General features: G+C 41.5%; 1 long non-coding RNA gene across 3 annotated transcripts in view; it reads left to right on the top strand.

Annotated features, from left to right (window-relative positions):
• LOC141577135 (uncharacterized) overlaps positions 1–12,611 on the top strand; it is a 56,543-nt gene extending 43,932 nt beyond the window's left edge. For 2 of the 3 annotated variants that reach the window (XR_012505755.1, XR_012505756.1), the window contains exon 6: positions 10,896–12,610. This is a non-coding gene — a long non-coding RNA (uncharacterized LOC141577135). Of the gene's footprint in view, positions 1–9,831; positions 10,067–10,895 lie in introns of all 3 variants that reach the window. The other variant, XR_012505757.1, reaches the window with a different exon arrangement.
• The last annotated feature ends 2,478 nt before the right edge of the window (positions 12,612–15,089 follow it).

Here is a 15,089-nt window from a genome sequence, read left to right as displayed (position 1 = left end):
TCGAGCCCTGGGGGCAGCTTCTGTCCCTTAGCTGGGGCCTCAGAGCTCCCTTCACAACCCAGTCCTGTTGATACAAGGAATAAAATGTGAGGCATGAGAAGGGCTGTGTCCCAGGCTTTGGTTGAGCCCCTGGGATGTGTCCCACCAGATTTTGTTCCTTGGCTTTGTGCAGTAAAGTTTTCAAGAGCAAGCCAGTGTTGAGGAAAGGTAGATTTATTCACAGAGACACATTGAAAGGCAAGAGAAAGGCCACGAGGTGTGGGGTTTGGGTGCTCAGATTAAAAGTAGGTACACACTCCACAGAGTGTGGGCTTTCTCCGAAGAGGGAGAGAGAGGGGTGACCGCGAGGTGGCGCTGTGTTGCTCGTTTTCTTGGGCTTGGTGGTTTCATTTGCTAATATATAGAAGGACCAGCCTAAGGGCAATGGGCTGGGATTCCCAGGGAGTTGGCCATTTCCCACCCTTTGACCTTTTGTGGCTAGCCTTGGGACTGCCATGGTGCCTTGGGGCATGTTATTCACCATGTTACTATTACAATGGGTGTATAATGAAGCTCAAGCTCTGCTAGAAGTTAAATCTCTTCATCCTGAGCCTCAAGGCCTACTGGGGGTTGAATCCTTCACCATTTTGTTGTTAATTGCTGTGGCCTTCCTTGAATGGCTGTGCTCTGCCCCTTCCATCCTGTCTCACTGTGATGACACAGAGAGAGCAAAGGCCGGGACCTGCCTGTGCTCCTGCATTTAACAGCAGGAAGTGTGGAGTGGGCTTATGATGACTCTGAGTGGTGAAAAAGATGTTTCAGATTTTGCCACGTGAGACATGGGGACCTGCCAGCAGCCATCACAGATTTATCTCAAGGACATTATCGCTTGTGTTGTTACAGAAACAACAGGCCAGCCAAGAAACATGCACTGAGATTTATTACGCCGGCGGGCTCAGAGGGGCTTCTGTTCTGAAGATCTGAGCACCTCCAAGACCTGCACATGAGGTTCTATAGGGTTAATTACAAGTAAGGGGCTATTAGCCAATAAGGCTCAAACAACAAAAAGCAAGGAATCAGTACACTGAAGCTTATGAATTTGGAACAGATCACTTTACTGACAATTGTTGACCTTGGATTTACGAGTTAGCTTATTAGCCCATTCAACTGACACTAAACTTCAGATTTACGAGTTAGCCCAGCAATACTTAGATCAGTAAACCGACACTTATCACACTTAGATTTGTGACTTAGCTCGTTAGCCCAGCTGGGCTTTTCCTTCACAGTGTCATTCATCTTTTCTATATTTCTTTTTTTTTTTTTTTTAAGTATTTAATCCAAATTTAATATCAGGTTTTTTTGGAAAGAAATTTCTCTTTTTCTTTTCTTTGGGACTCTTTTGGGGGGGTAGGTAATTAGGTGTATTTATCTGTTAGTGGAGGCCCTGGGGCTTGAACCCGGGACCCCGTGCACGCTAAGCACACCCTCTACCACCCCCCCATGATCTTTTCTTTTTGCTTTAGCTGCCAAGAATCTTACAGCTGAATTTCTAGTCGGCCTTTAACACTTGCCCTGACTCCAGGGAATCCATTTTTATGACTTTACCTCCCCCAGGTTTCATTTAAGTATTGAATCTCCAATTTCTCTTCACTTTCAGTTTTGCCTTTTTGTTGTTATGGTTGTTAAGGTGTGTTTAAAAAAATTGTTTAATTTCTCTTTTAGCAGGAGGCTGAAAGTAAATAAATATGTAAACAAACAGCACACTTAAATGCTTTTATACATTCTAAGCTGTTTAGTAGTTACTTAAATACCGAATTGAATATTAAAGTGATAACATTTTTAAATTATTTTTTAATTTTTTACAAAGATATAGATGATTTGAAATATGATATGTTTCAGGTGTACAATAGATGCTCCATTTATAGTTACTGTAAACATTGGCTGTATTCCCTGTGTTGTAAGATAAATCCCTGTAGCCTTACATTACATGTTGCAGTTTGTATAAGAAAGTTGGGTAACGCAGAGTATGGGGCATGGCTGTGTCTGACCCAGGGTCACGCTCACCCTGCCTGTCAGAGCCCAGGCCCTCACTCCTGTCTGCAGGGCAGCGAGTGGAGGCAGCCCTCATCAGCGCTGGCACCACCCTCTGAGCGGCAGTGACAGCAGTGTCTGTGTGTGGACGTGCATAGTGTTTTTCCAGGAGCTTTACATGCATTTCTGCATTTAATAATTAAAGCCCTCCTGTGAGGAAGCGTTTTATGATTTTAATGAATAATACATTTTATTTTGATATTGATAGACTTCAAACCTCCGGAAAATTTACAGAAGTAGTACAGTAAACGCTTAGATACAGTTCACCTTAAAGGGCACTATTTGTCCTTTTGTGTCTGGCTTATTTTAGCATAAAGTTTCAAGGTTCATCCATAATGTAGCCTGAGTCAGTACTTTATTCTTTTGGTTTCATAATATCCTTTTTCTTTTTTTTCGTTTTTGGTCTATTTAAAAATACTTTCATTGAAGTCTAGTCAGTTTATAATGTTGTGTCAGTTTCTTGTGTACAGCACAACAATTCAGTTAAATAGGAACATACCTGTATTCATTTTCATATTCTTTTAAACATAAGTTACTATAAGATATTAAATATATTCTCCTGTGCTATACAGTATAAACTTGCGGTTTATTCTATACATACTCAGTATCTGCAAATCTTGAACTATCAATATATTCCTTCCCACACCCTCTCCCCTCTGATAACCATAGTTTGGTTTCTATGTCTCTGTGTCTGTTTCTGTTTTGTAGATAAGTTTATCTTTCTGTGTCTTTGATTTTTGATTTTTTTTTTTAAGATTCCACGTGTGAGCGATCTCATATGGTATTTTTCTTTATCTTTCTGGCTTACTTTTCTTTGAATGACATTCTCCAGGTCCATTCATGTTGCTGCAAATGGCATTACTTTATTATTATTTTATGGCTGAATAGTAGTCTATTGGAGAAATATACTACAGTCTCTTTATCCAGTCATCTTTCAGTGGACATTTAGGTTGTTTCCATGTCTTGCTATTGTAAATAGTGCTGCTGTGAACATTGGGGTAAAAGTGTCTTTTTGAGTTAGGGTTCCTTCTGGATATATGTCCAGGAGTGGGATTGCTGGGTCATATGGGAGGTCAATTTTTTGTCTTTTGAGGAACCTCTATACAGTTTTCCACAATGGCTCCACCAAACTGCATTCCCACCACAGTGCAGGAGGGTTCCCAATTCTCCGTAGCCTCTCCAGCATTTACTGTCTGTGAACTTCTGAATGATGGCTATTCGGACTGGTGAGAGTTGAGTCTTGATTGCAGTTTTGATTTGCATTTCTCTGATAATGATATTGAGCATTTTTTTCATGTGCCTATTGGCCATTTGTATGTCTTCATTGGAGAAAAGTTTCTTTAGGACTTCTGCCCATTTTTGAATTGAATTGTTTGTTTTTCTTTCTTATTAAGTGTAAAAGCTGTTTACATATTCTGGGATTTAAGCCCTTGTCAGTTTCATTTATTGCAACTATTTTCTCTCATTCCATAGATTGTCTTTTTGTTTTGCTTTTTGTTTCCTTTTCTGTGCAAAAGCTTGTAAGTTTAATTAGATCCTACTTGTATTATTTTGCTTGAATTTCTATTGCTTGAGTAGACTGCTCTAGGAAAACATTGTTGAGATGTATGTCAGATGTTTTGCCTATGTTTTCTTCTAAGAGGTTTATAGTGTCTTGTCTACATGTTTAAGTCTTTAAGCCATTTTAATTTATTTTTGTGTATGCTGTGAGGGAGTGGCCTAACTTCATTGATTTACATTCAACTGTCCACTTTTCCCTACACCATTTTCTGAAGAGGCTGTCTACTCCATTGTATGTTCTCACCTACTTTGTCAAAAATTTAATGACCAAAAGTTTGTGGGACTATTCTTGGTAATTTTGTTTATCCGTTCATTGATGGATGGATATTGTTTGTAACCTTTGGCTACTCTGAATGATACTGCCATGAATATTGATGTGCAAGTTTTTGTGAGAATATATTTTCATTCTGTTGGCTGTACAGTTGGCCCGCCATTTCTGTAGTTTCCACTTCATGGATCCAGATGGCTGATTGTAAAGGGACTCGAACATCCTTGGATTATGGTATCCAGGGTGGGGGGTTCCTGAAACAAACCCCCCGAGGATACTGAGGGATGACTCTATATCTAGGAGTGGAATTGCTGTGCCATATAATTCTAACCTTTTGAGGAAACACCAGGCTTTTCCAAAGAAGCTGCACCATTGCCCCTTTCCAATGGCTGCGTATTGATGGTTCCCATTTCTCTGCCTCCTGACCGACACTTGTTATTGTCCATGTTTTGATTATAACCATCCTAGTGAGTGTAAAATCAGATATCATTTTGATGTTGATTTCGCTAGTGATGCTGAGCATCTTTTCATATGCTTATTGGCCAATTGTGTATCTATTTAAATACATGGCATAGTTAAAAATTGGGTCGATTTTCTTTGTATTGGTCAGTTGTAAGCATTTGTTTTATATCCTGGATACTAGTCTCTTATTAGATATATGCTTTGCAAAATTTTTCTCCTATTCTGCAGATTGTCGTTTCACTTTAGTTTTTTTAAACATTAAAACAATTTCTTTCTAGGGGAGGTAATTAGATTTATTCATTTTATTTTTCTTGCTAAGCACGCACTCTATCACTTGAGCTACACCCTTCCCCTTTCATTTCACTTTCTTGATGATGTCCTTTGTAACAAATGGTTTCAAATTTGATGAAGTCAATTTTATCTTTCTTTTTTTCACTTGTGCTCTTGGTATTGTATCTAGGAAGCCATAGCATATCCTTGAACCACAAAGATTTAAACTATGTCTTCTTTTAGAATGTTTATACATTTAGTTTTTACGTTTCCGTCTGTGATCCATTTTGAATTAATATTTTATTTGTTATATAAAATACGGGGGTCCAGATTCCAGATTCATTCTTTTGCCTTCAGATACCCAGGTGTCTCTGCACCATTTGTTGAATAGACTATTCTTTCAATGGAGTTTTGTTGGCACATTTCTGGAAAAATGACTGTAAATGTAAGTTTCCCCCCTGGATTTTTTATTGTTTCTCATAGATTTATGCATCCAAACTTATGCCAGTACCATAATGACTTGAGTACTATAGATTTGTAGTAACCATTGAGTGAGTCCTCCAACTTTGCTCTTCTTTTTCAAGATTGTTTTGGCTGACCTGGGTCCCTTGCACTTCCATATGAATTTTGGCATCAGTTCTTCAATTTTTGCAAAGAAGTCAGCTGGAATTTTGATAGGGATTCCATTAAATTTGTAGATCACTTTCGGGAGTCTTAACATTTTTAACAATATTGTCTACCATTCCATGAACATGGGATGCCTTCCATATATGTAGATGTTTTAATTTTTTTTTGGTGATACTTCAAAATGTTCAATGTGCAAATCTTGTAAAATTTTCTTAAATGTATCTCTCATTTTATTTTTAATGCTGTTGTAGTTGGAAAGGCTGAGCTTCCTAAGGGTGGGACTATATATCAATTTATTTATTTCTAGGATTCCTACACAGCAAATACCCTAGATTTATATTTGCTACATAAATCTATCCACAATTCTTCCCACCCCCGTGTCATAAGAAACCAAGACCCAGGTTAAGCTACCTGAACACTTATGTGGAAGTGAGAAGTGAGACCCTTGGGTGGGGCTTTGTGCAGATTATACTGAAAGCTTATTCATTATGGCTTCATCTTAATTTCTTTTAAACAATCCTTTCAGTGTATATAGTCAGATACATTAAGAAAATGCCCTTTCGATGTGTGGAGGAGCTAAGACTATAATTTTCAAATAATTTCTAGTGAGAGTGTTGTACTTGAAACTAATTTGCATCAATCTTTGAAGATTTATGTTTCAGGAGCTTTGACTATATAATACCTGTCTTTATTCAATAACTACAACTAAATGCTCAAACAACATGTAAGAGTTTGAGCAAACTGCCCCCGCCCCGTAGTGCTGGTTGGCTGCAGCTGTAACTGGAGTCAAGTCTTACCTATCCCAGTACGCTTGGGTGGATCTGCTCAAAGGGGTTCGTCCAATAGTTTGTCGGTAGTCTTTTGGACAAAGCCATAAAGCATTGATTTAAGGTTGCTGGAATGGAATCTATTTTATTAATATTAAGTAAGCACATATTGAGTGCTTACTGTATGTTGGGAATTGTCCCTCAGCCTCACATGAATATTATTCCGCTTAAAACCTCTCATATTTCCTTGTTATTCACACTTTACAGATAAGGAGTCTGAGTATTAGGTTTTCTCTCTTTTGGGGGGAGCTCATTATCAATGATGGGAAGTTGTAAGGAAAAAGATACTGATTCATCCAGAGAAAACATTTTTCTGAGAGTCAGCACTGAAGAGGTTGATCATTGTTTGAGTAAGACGAGCCCAGGGTTGTACGGAGTCAGCATCCCTGTCCTGGACACAGCACGTGTAGCACTGCGTGGTGGGTGAGGCGGCGCTGCCGCGCAGGGAATGCGGATGCCGGGCCGTTGGGCTGTGCTCAGGCCCGGTGGGGCTTTCTCCTAAGGGAAGTGGAACGTCATTGTCAGAATTTAAGTAGGGGAGAGGGGTGCTCTCGTAGATCACTTTTGTCTTGTAGAATGCTTAGAAACATTTAGAAGGCTCGGCAGGAGGTGATGTGATAAGTCAGAGTAGGGTGGCTATGAGGTGTAGCAGTGTTCAATTTTCAAATGGTTTTCAGTCCCAGGTTTGTGGCTCAGTAGCCATGTCACTTTGGATGACGCACTCAAGGAAGTGAAACAATTTATCTTATTACTTGAAGCAGTGATATACCGACTTCCCAGGACTTCTGTGGAGATCCAGTGAGATAACGTGTGCACAATGTGCAGCGTGGTCCCCAGCACACAGTCAGTGCTGAGGGAGTGCCAGTGAGAACTTTGTAGGTGAGGTGTGGGTGGTGTGACTCATTGACTGAGGAAATTGGGCCCTGAAGGAGGGGTCCAGTCACATCTGTGAGTGATGGGACTGAGCTGGGAGAGGCAGAGGGTGGAGTTGGTGGTGCCCTTGAAACATCTAAGTGCAGTGCCACAATCACAGAGGAGGTCTAGGCCCGGGCTGTGCATTTTCCTATAATCTCAATCCCTGAGGACGCCGAGGTATTGATCATTGAACGTGAAGACATACTTACAGGACAAGTGAATAGTAGTATCATCTCTGTCATCAAAGCTCACGTCTCTTTATTCATCACTCACTTTGCTAATTGGGTACTTACAGAGCTCAATTCACCATCCTCACCTGGGCTCAGGCTCCACAGAAAAGATCTTGTGAGTCTCCCTCTTTTCCAGAAGAAAACACATTTAGCTGGTAGACTTCTCTACTTCGCCAGACTTAGAATTTTAGTTTGTTGATTTAATTCTGTTTTCTGTTGGCCGTCTCCTGACAGGAGAGACATTTTACCTCATGGTCAGGTTTCAATTAGCTGTTACTGAGAACTGCTGATCTGATCCATAGTGTATTTTTTCTATTAACTTTGTAGAGTACTTATCATTTTTCTGTCTTTGCCCTTTAATTTTGTTTCCTCTTCAATGTTCTATCCTATTTGGGGCCTTATTTTATTTTTTAATTCAAAAATGTCTGTTAGCAGTTAAGAAAACAAAAGCAAATAAAAAATGCACATGATAGCTAGATTTAGAATATATCTAGTGTGTTTTCTGTCTCCGCAATGGAGGGTTCTAGAAACTCTTGAAAACCTTCATTACATAAGTTCCTTAAAATGCTGATTAAGAAATAAGACCTTCCTTCCTCATCTTTCAAGCTGCACAGCTAATTGTCAAGAAAGTGAGGGGAAATCCTCAGAAGCCAAGTCAACCAGAAAGCAGGGATTCTGGGAGATACACGAGCCTTAGAAGCCCTGGGGGCCAGTTGGCTCCTGAACTGAGTTTCAGTTGCCTTGACAGGAGGTCAGGAGATGAGCCCCAGGCCTCTCACACTGGGAGTTGGATGGCTGTTCTTATGTAAGGCCAAGCACATCCTGAGAATCCTGCTTTATAAAAGGGTGAATTAGAAAGAAAAGTAAAAAAGCATTCCTCAAGGCAAGGAAGTAAGGAAAGTCAATTTTTTTGGAAGCGGGGAAAAATAACATATCCAATGTAAGTATTTAGTTTAAATCTCTTCTGGCATGAGACTGACAACAAACTGGCAGAAAATCACAGCTCCTCCTGGAAAGAGAAGTTGTGTTTTGAATGAATCAGTGGGCAGCCATTTAGAAAAATGTCTCCAGAGTCTTCTGGATCAAGATACTGGACCCAAACACCTCCCTTCCATGGTCTCATTTAAATAACCAGAAAGGTTTTAAAGGAAAGAAGACATAATCATAGTTCTATTTATTGACATTAATATATGCTAGGAATTCAGATGTGACTATGGAGTTGTCACCTCTTTTATGGACCTTACTTTCTATTTGACATAGTTGGGGAACTTGGTGGAGGGTGGTGTTAGACTGTTGCAATTAGCCAGGACAGGAGATTAAGAAAGCAGTGAAGGGCGGGTGACATTTTTAGCTGAGGACAGTCCTGTTCAGTTGGTTTGTAATTGCAGGCTCGTTGAGTTGTCACTGGAGGGAATTGATCTTATGGAGTTTGGACTTAACTCAGGCCTCTTCAGAATGGACAAGTGAACCTGGAGAAAGACAGTCAAATCTGTGCAGACATTAAAGTCCACGTGAACGTGCTGTATCCCTGAGCCAAAGATAGGACAAGTAGGCAGCACTTCTTGAGGACAGAGGAGTGGTTTTTAAGGTTCTCCAAGAATGAAGCCCAGGGAACCGGGATGGCCAGTTGTCAAACTGTGACGTTGCTCTTTGGACGGTGTACCCACCGAGGTTATTGGCCGTTTATAGGTTTCCATTTCTCTTTAATGCATGACAGGTGATGAGGACGTGGGCATACACTTTTGACACCTTGTCAAAGTGACTGGGTACCTGCCTAGAAGGGCGGGCACAGCTACGGCTGCGCCATACATCTTGCCGCCCATCCCGTTCCTCGGCTCCGTGATCACGGCAGAGTGGTTCCTTGTTGAGCTGTCCGTCTCCTCTGTGACATCGTAACCCAACAAATTACCGGAGCGTATTAGCTAGGCTTTGTTCTTTTCCATCCTTCCCTTCAAATGATGATGACTGATAATGGACCCAGTTACGTTTGCAGATGATTTACACGTAGTGCTGTCAATACAAACCTTGTAATCCCCACTGTGTGATCTAGAGAAGAAAGTTACATTCTTTCCAAATTGTTTTGATGCACTTATGTGGGAAAATGATGTACGTTTCAATATGTATTTCCTCTCTGAATCACCATGGCTACAGATGAATATTTGTAGACATGGAATGAGTTTACTGTATTTGAACTGTATGGTCCCCTAAATTCTCCCCAGCTTTTTAAAGTCATCACTGGAGTGCTACCTCCACAGTGTCCCAAAGCATCCACCACTGCCTGTTCTTCGGACACTGTGAGTTTCCAAGTTGGAGAAGGCTGCTGGCTGTTGAGGCATTCTCTGGCACATCTCTGGCTGGCTGATGTGAGCTTAGCACACAAGACTTGGCAGACAGTATCTAACCATGGTCACGTCCATTTCTGGAACACTCATGGAGGATTTTACACCTATGCTAGTGGCATACGTTATTTCTTTTAGTTTTCAAAACAATCATAATTAGATTTTATCACCTGTATTAATAAGGAAACTGTCAAAGCGAGTGATGTGCAGACTTTGGACTGGAACACGGGTCTTTCTGATCCCTATCTCTGTTCCCTCCCCAGCCTATCCTTCCAAATGTCCAGGAGACTCTTCCTCAGTCTTGAGTTTCCCGCTGATGTTACCACTGTCTTTGTTTCTGGAGAGGAAAACAAGTCTAAACTTACTTTCCAGTTGGAAATGGAATGAAGAGTTAACGTTGGAAGCCGGGAGAGTCTGTCCTGTGATGAAGCGGTCTCTGAGCCACTTCCATGGGGACGTCACGTCACTGTCTGGGCCCCTTGCACAGCCTGTGCACAGGTGATAAGCCAGATGTGCTGAGCAGTCCTACCGGACAGGGAAGTGCTTGGAAATGAGTTTGGGTATTTGGTTTCATTACATATGTTACTGAGGGCCTTGGCCTGGCACTTCAAATGGGACCACTCCCTGTCCCACAGACTCGTGCTCTGGGCCGGTGCAGACCTAACGTGGCCTCAGCCTGAGGCTCAGGGCCCGTGGTGATGAGGAGCATTTTAGTCCAGGGTCTGCCGGAGGCTCTGACACTTCTGGGCCATGGGAATTTGTCCAGGATGATAATAAATCCTCCCCGAGATTCAGATTTCCTTGCCTGTGAGCTGGGGTAGTAATAGTTTCTGAAATGATTGTAATGATTCAGTAACGGGTACAGCGTGTGCTGGCAGGTTGCTTGTGTTTAAGGAGCAGAAGTCGCAGTCACTCTGTCAGCCTCTCACTGTGTGCTCTGTGCTTTGAGAGGTTGTGTGTTTGGTGAAAGTCCCGCCCAAACCCTAGGGTGTAGATGAACTGTTGTTCCTTTACTTTCCCGTCCTTTTCCTCTTTCCCTTCTCTGTGTCCCATGTTTAGGTAGCAGATTCCTCTGTTTCAGGGAATACGGAACTTTCTAGTAAAAGGAGAGGCGGAACGCGGAAAGGTGGGGCCCAGAGGGGGTCTGGAGCATCCGCACAGCGCTGCTTCCCTGCATTTCTGCATCCGGTCCCATCAGTGCATGAAGTCAGCCTTCCTCTTCCTTCCTGTGTCGTTCGGTCTCTGTTTTAAGGGAAAATTTTTTACGGGTCTTTTTTCCATTACATGTTTCGTTCAGATGCTTGTTGCTTTTCTCCCTGTGCTTCAGCATTCCTAGGAGAGAATTCAGCAGTGCAGCATCCTCTCCGAGCTCTATGAGTTGATCGGCTTCCACCGCAAGTCCGCCTTCTTCAAGCGGTTGGCCCCCGTGCAGCGCGCGGCCCCCGGCATCCCGGAGCCTGGCGGGAAGGTCTTCTACCGACTCCTTCTGCAGACGCTTCCTGGCTACAGTCTGTCGCTGGATCTGCAGGACTTCAGCAAAGGTGTTGGAACTAAAACATTGCTTCAGTCCCATTAACCATGCCTGGTTTGGGCCCTGCTGTCCTGTCTCATCAGGGTGAATTCTGATTCGTTTAGAATAGGGCTCAGCAGACTTTTTCTGTCAAGAGCTTGGGAGTAAATATTTCAGGGTCTGCAAACCTCCTGATCTCTGGTGCAGCTGCTCAGCTCTGCTGTTCAGACGCCAGAGCATCCGGACATTCCACACACCCACAGAGCTTTATTAACAGCGGTGTCTGGGACTGGATTCAGTGTATGAACTGCAGTTTGTCCCCACAGCCTCCTCACTATTGACGCCTGCACCAGAGCATGCATTTGCGACAATGGGTGAACCTGCACTGACACGTCATCATCACCCAGAGCCCAGACTTAACACTAGGATTTACACTTGGTGGTGTGCACTCTGTGGGTTTGGACATATGTGCAATGACATGTATCCACCGTCACAGCATCATACAGAGTAGTCTGTCTTAGTGACCTTAAAATGCTCCGTGCTGCACCTCATTCATTGCTCCTTCCCCTCTAGCCTCTGACAGCCACTGATCTTTTAGTCTCTGTGGTTTTCCCTTTCCCAGAACACCATACAGTTGGAATCAGACAGTTGCGGAACCTTCCCAGATTGGCTTCTTTCACTTAGTAATATGCATTTAAGGTTCCTCCATGTCTTTCCATGCCTTGATAACTCATTTCATTTTAGCACCAAAAAATAGTCCATTTTCTGGCTGGACCACAGTTAATCCATTCACCTACTGAAGAACAGCTTAGTTGCTTCTGAGTTCTGGTGATTATGAATAAAGCTGCTATTAACATCTGTATGCAGTTTTGTGTGTGGACATAAGTTTCCATTTCGTCGAGTAAACACCAAGGAGCACAGTTGCCGGATCATGTGTTAGGAGTACGTTTAGTTTTGTAAAAAATTGCCAGACCGTCTTCCAAAGTATCTGGGCCATTTTACATTCCCACCAGCAATGCATGAGAATTCCTTACGCTCCACATCCTCACCAGCATTCGGTGCTGTCAGTGTTCAGAGTTTTGGCAGTTCTGACAGGTGTGCAGTGGTACCTCGCTGTTTCAGTCTGCAGCCCCTTGATGACAGATGCTGTGGAGCATCTTTCCATAGACTTCTTTGGCATCTAGATTTCTTCTTTGATGAGGTCTGTGTCAGGAATTTTGCTCATTTTTTAATCAGGTTGTTCATCCTTCTTGTTGAGTTTAAAGAGATTTTGGTATATTCTGGATATCAGCCCTTTATCAATGTGTCCCTGCCCTTCACCTGCAGCACCGGAGTTGTCCTTTGGGTCTCAGTGGAGTGTCAGCTCTTCAAAGAGGTTCCCTGTCTTCCCTCAGCCTAAATACTGTCCTTGTATTTTTCACTTTCATTGACTCATTTTGTTCTTTTTAAATAGCATTTCCCATAATTTGTAATTATATTAAAAAAAAAGGGCAATGATTGAACACCGCCTCCCCCACCAGGCTGTCTGCCCTGTGAGAGCAGAGGCCCTGTCCCCACTCACCATTTCCCATGACAGCACATGGCACATGTCCATGTAAAAGTGTGTAACGTGGGGCCAAACCTGATGAGCAGCTATGATGACATGTGTTGGCTACCATTTATTGAGTAGATTTGTTTCTGATGTAAATTATTAAATCACGTGAATTAAACTTGTTTGTTTTGAAAAATAAAACAACAAAGCCCACCTCCATTTGATTGGTACTTTCTACTTAGCCTTCTGACACAGGAGGGGATGTTCACAATCATTTTCTGGAGGAGGTTGGGGAGGTAAAGTAAGAGAGTGAGATCAAATAAAGTAAAAATGATAACTATCAGTTGGCTTTATTTTCACTAAGACATAAAAGTTACTTTAAACCCTATCTCAGCTGTTGTTCTGTTGTTTTAAACATTTCTCATAGAATTAAATGGAAGCCCACTAAACCCTGAAAGGGAAATTGTGTGCTCAGGTCCTGAAAATTGTTTATGTCTATTTCTTGAAATGCACATTTTCCCTGCTGGTTAAAGAAATTCGAGGCGGGAACACAGCCGTGCGCTGTGTGTCTGCCGGCTTCACGGGCTGCTCACTGTCATTTTCATTTTCTTGTGTTGCAGTTTATGAAGGTTTTCCCATGAGATATATTGCTCAGCCTTTTCCTGAATGAAGGATTGAATTTTCCACAGGAAATCTTATGAAAGAGAATGACAAGGCACATGGGTTTCCCAAAAAGGAATACTTGATGTAATAAACTCTCACTATGGTGAACCTTTTTTAATACAAGCCAGTTGAAAATTTTATCACTAGGTCATAGGCCACAAATCTGTCTTAAGAATAAAAAGATTCAAATTTTATAGAAGAAGCAGTTTGAATCAAGTAGAAATTATGATTTGTACACTGGTTGGTGTTAGAAATTATACTCAGTCTTATCATAATTGCCTGTGGTAGGAACTGGATTATTATTTATTTATTAAAAAAAAATCCACTAGGTGCTATTTGCCCCATTCTTGATGCAGCAGTGCTGAGGTTAGTTAAGTTGGGCCATTTAGGATTGTTAGCTAGGTTTTCAGGACATTGATTTCAGCCTCTTTATCTTTTTTACAATCTCTTCTTTTGTATCGGCCTTTGGTCTTTTGACAACGTGGAAATACTGCACGGATCTGCCTTTCCCTTTTTTCCTGTCTTTGTGGGAAAAGATTTCTGAAAGACAAACTACTAGGATATTAAGGATTTTGTGTGGGGTAAGTTTGTTCAGTTCTAAGGATTTCAATTAATACGCATTAATACTTGCTATTCAGCTAATGACAGTAAAATTATAAACTAACTTAAGTATACATGAGTAAGTATAGTACAATAAGCCAATCACCCAGATTAAGGAATTCACAAACTTTTCCATATTTCCTTTATTCAGACCTTTGTTCTTTTATTTGTCCTTTGTTGAAGTATTTGACAGCAAATCCAAGAAGACATGTCATTTTACCCTATGTGCTCAAGTAGGCATGTCTGAAAAATGAGGGCCTTTTATTCATCAGGTTTTTCCATTTGACCCATGTGCTCATTAAGTACCAGCTTTATCATGCATCTCACTAGGCATTAGGGATCCTTGGGGCAATGAGACAGTCCTGGCTCCCAAGGAAGTAAGGGCTGATGGAAGAAACCAACACAGGAGCTTGGGTGCCTCACTTAAGGTCCATACTGGATGACACCAATTGGACAAAATTTGTGCACAATACAGTAGGATTCACAGAAGGGACTGGTCAGACTTGTAGGGCAGGCCGTGAGAGAGGCGGTCAGCAGGGCTACAAGAGGAGGACTCATTTGATCAGAATCTGAAATCCTTTCTGCCAACCTTTCTACCAAGCCCCCAAGGCCATCACAAACAACCCTGTGCTGTAACTGTTTTTGATTCCAGTTACCACATCTCCTTCAGGAAGGATTTTAAGGTGGAAAATATTTAAAATCCGTAATTGTTGCCAGAAGGGACATAGAACAAGGAACATGTAAACAACACAAATGTCCATCAGCACATGACTGGATAAAGACGAGGTGATACATATATACAATGGAATACTACTCAGCCATAAAAGATGCCATTTGCAGCAACATGGATGGACCTGAAGACTGTCATTCTAAGTGAAGTGGGGTGGAAAGAGAAAGAAAAATGCCATATGACTTCATTTATGGGGAATCTAAAATTAATAGCAATAATAATAAGACCACAAATGAACTAAATATTGTTTTGATTTCTTGAATATATGCAAGCACATCTGACCGTCCTTTGTGATTGGATTACCATATTCTGTTTATTCTTTTGTAGATGTCCTTATTCCTCTGGTAACTAATTTTAAAAATCTAAAGCTCTAATCTGTTCTTATGAAACAATAATTAGTACATATATGTAAACTAAAAAATGCAGTATGCTCTATACATGTATTTACATGCAATATGTGTATGTGAAGTTGAACTGTAAAAATTCT

Source organism: Camelus bactrianus, chromosome 3 (assembly GCF_048773025.1).
Source record: "Camelus bactrianus isolate YW-2024 breed Bactrian camel chromosome 3, ASM4877302v1, whole genome shotgun sequence".
Taxonomy (NCBI): domain Eukaryota; kingdom Metazoa; phylum Chordata; class Mammalia; order Artiodactyla; family Camelidae; genus Camelus; species Camelus bactrianus.
The sequence above is the reverse complement of the archived record's forward strand: the minus strand, read 5'-3'. Positions and strand labels throughout refer to the sequence as shown.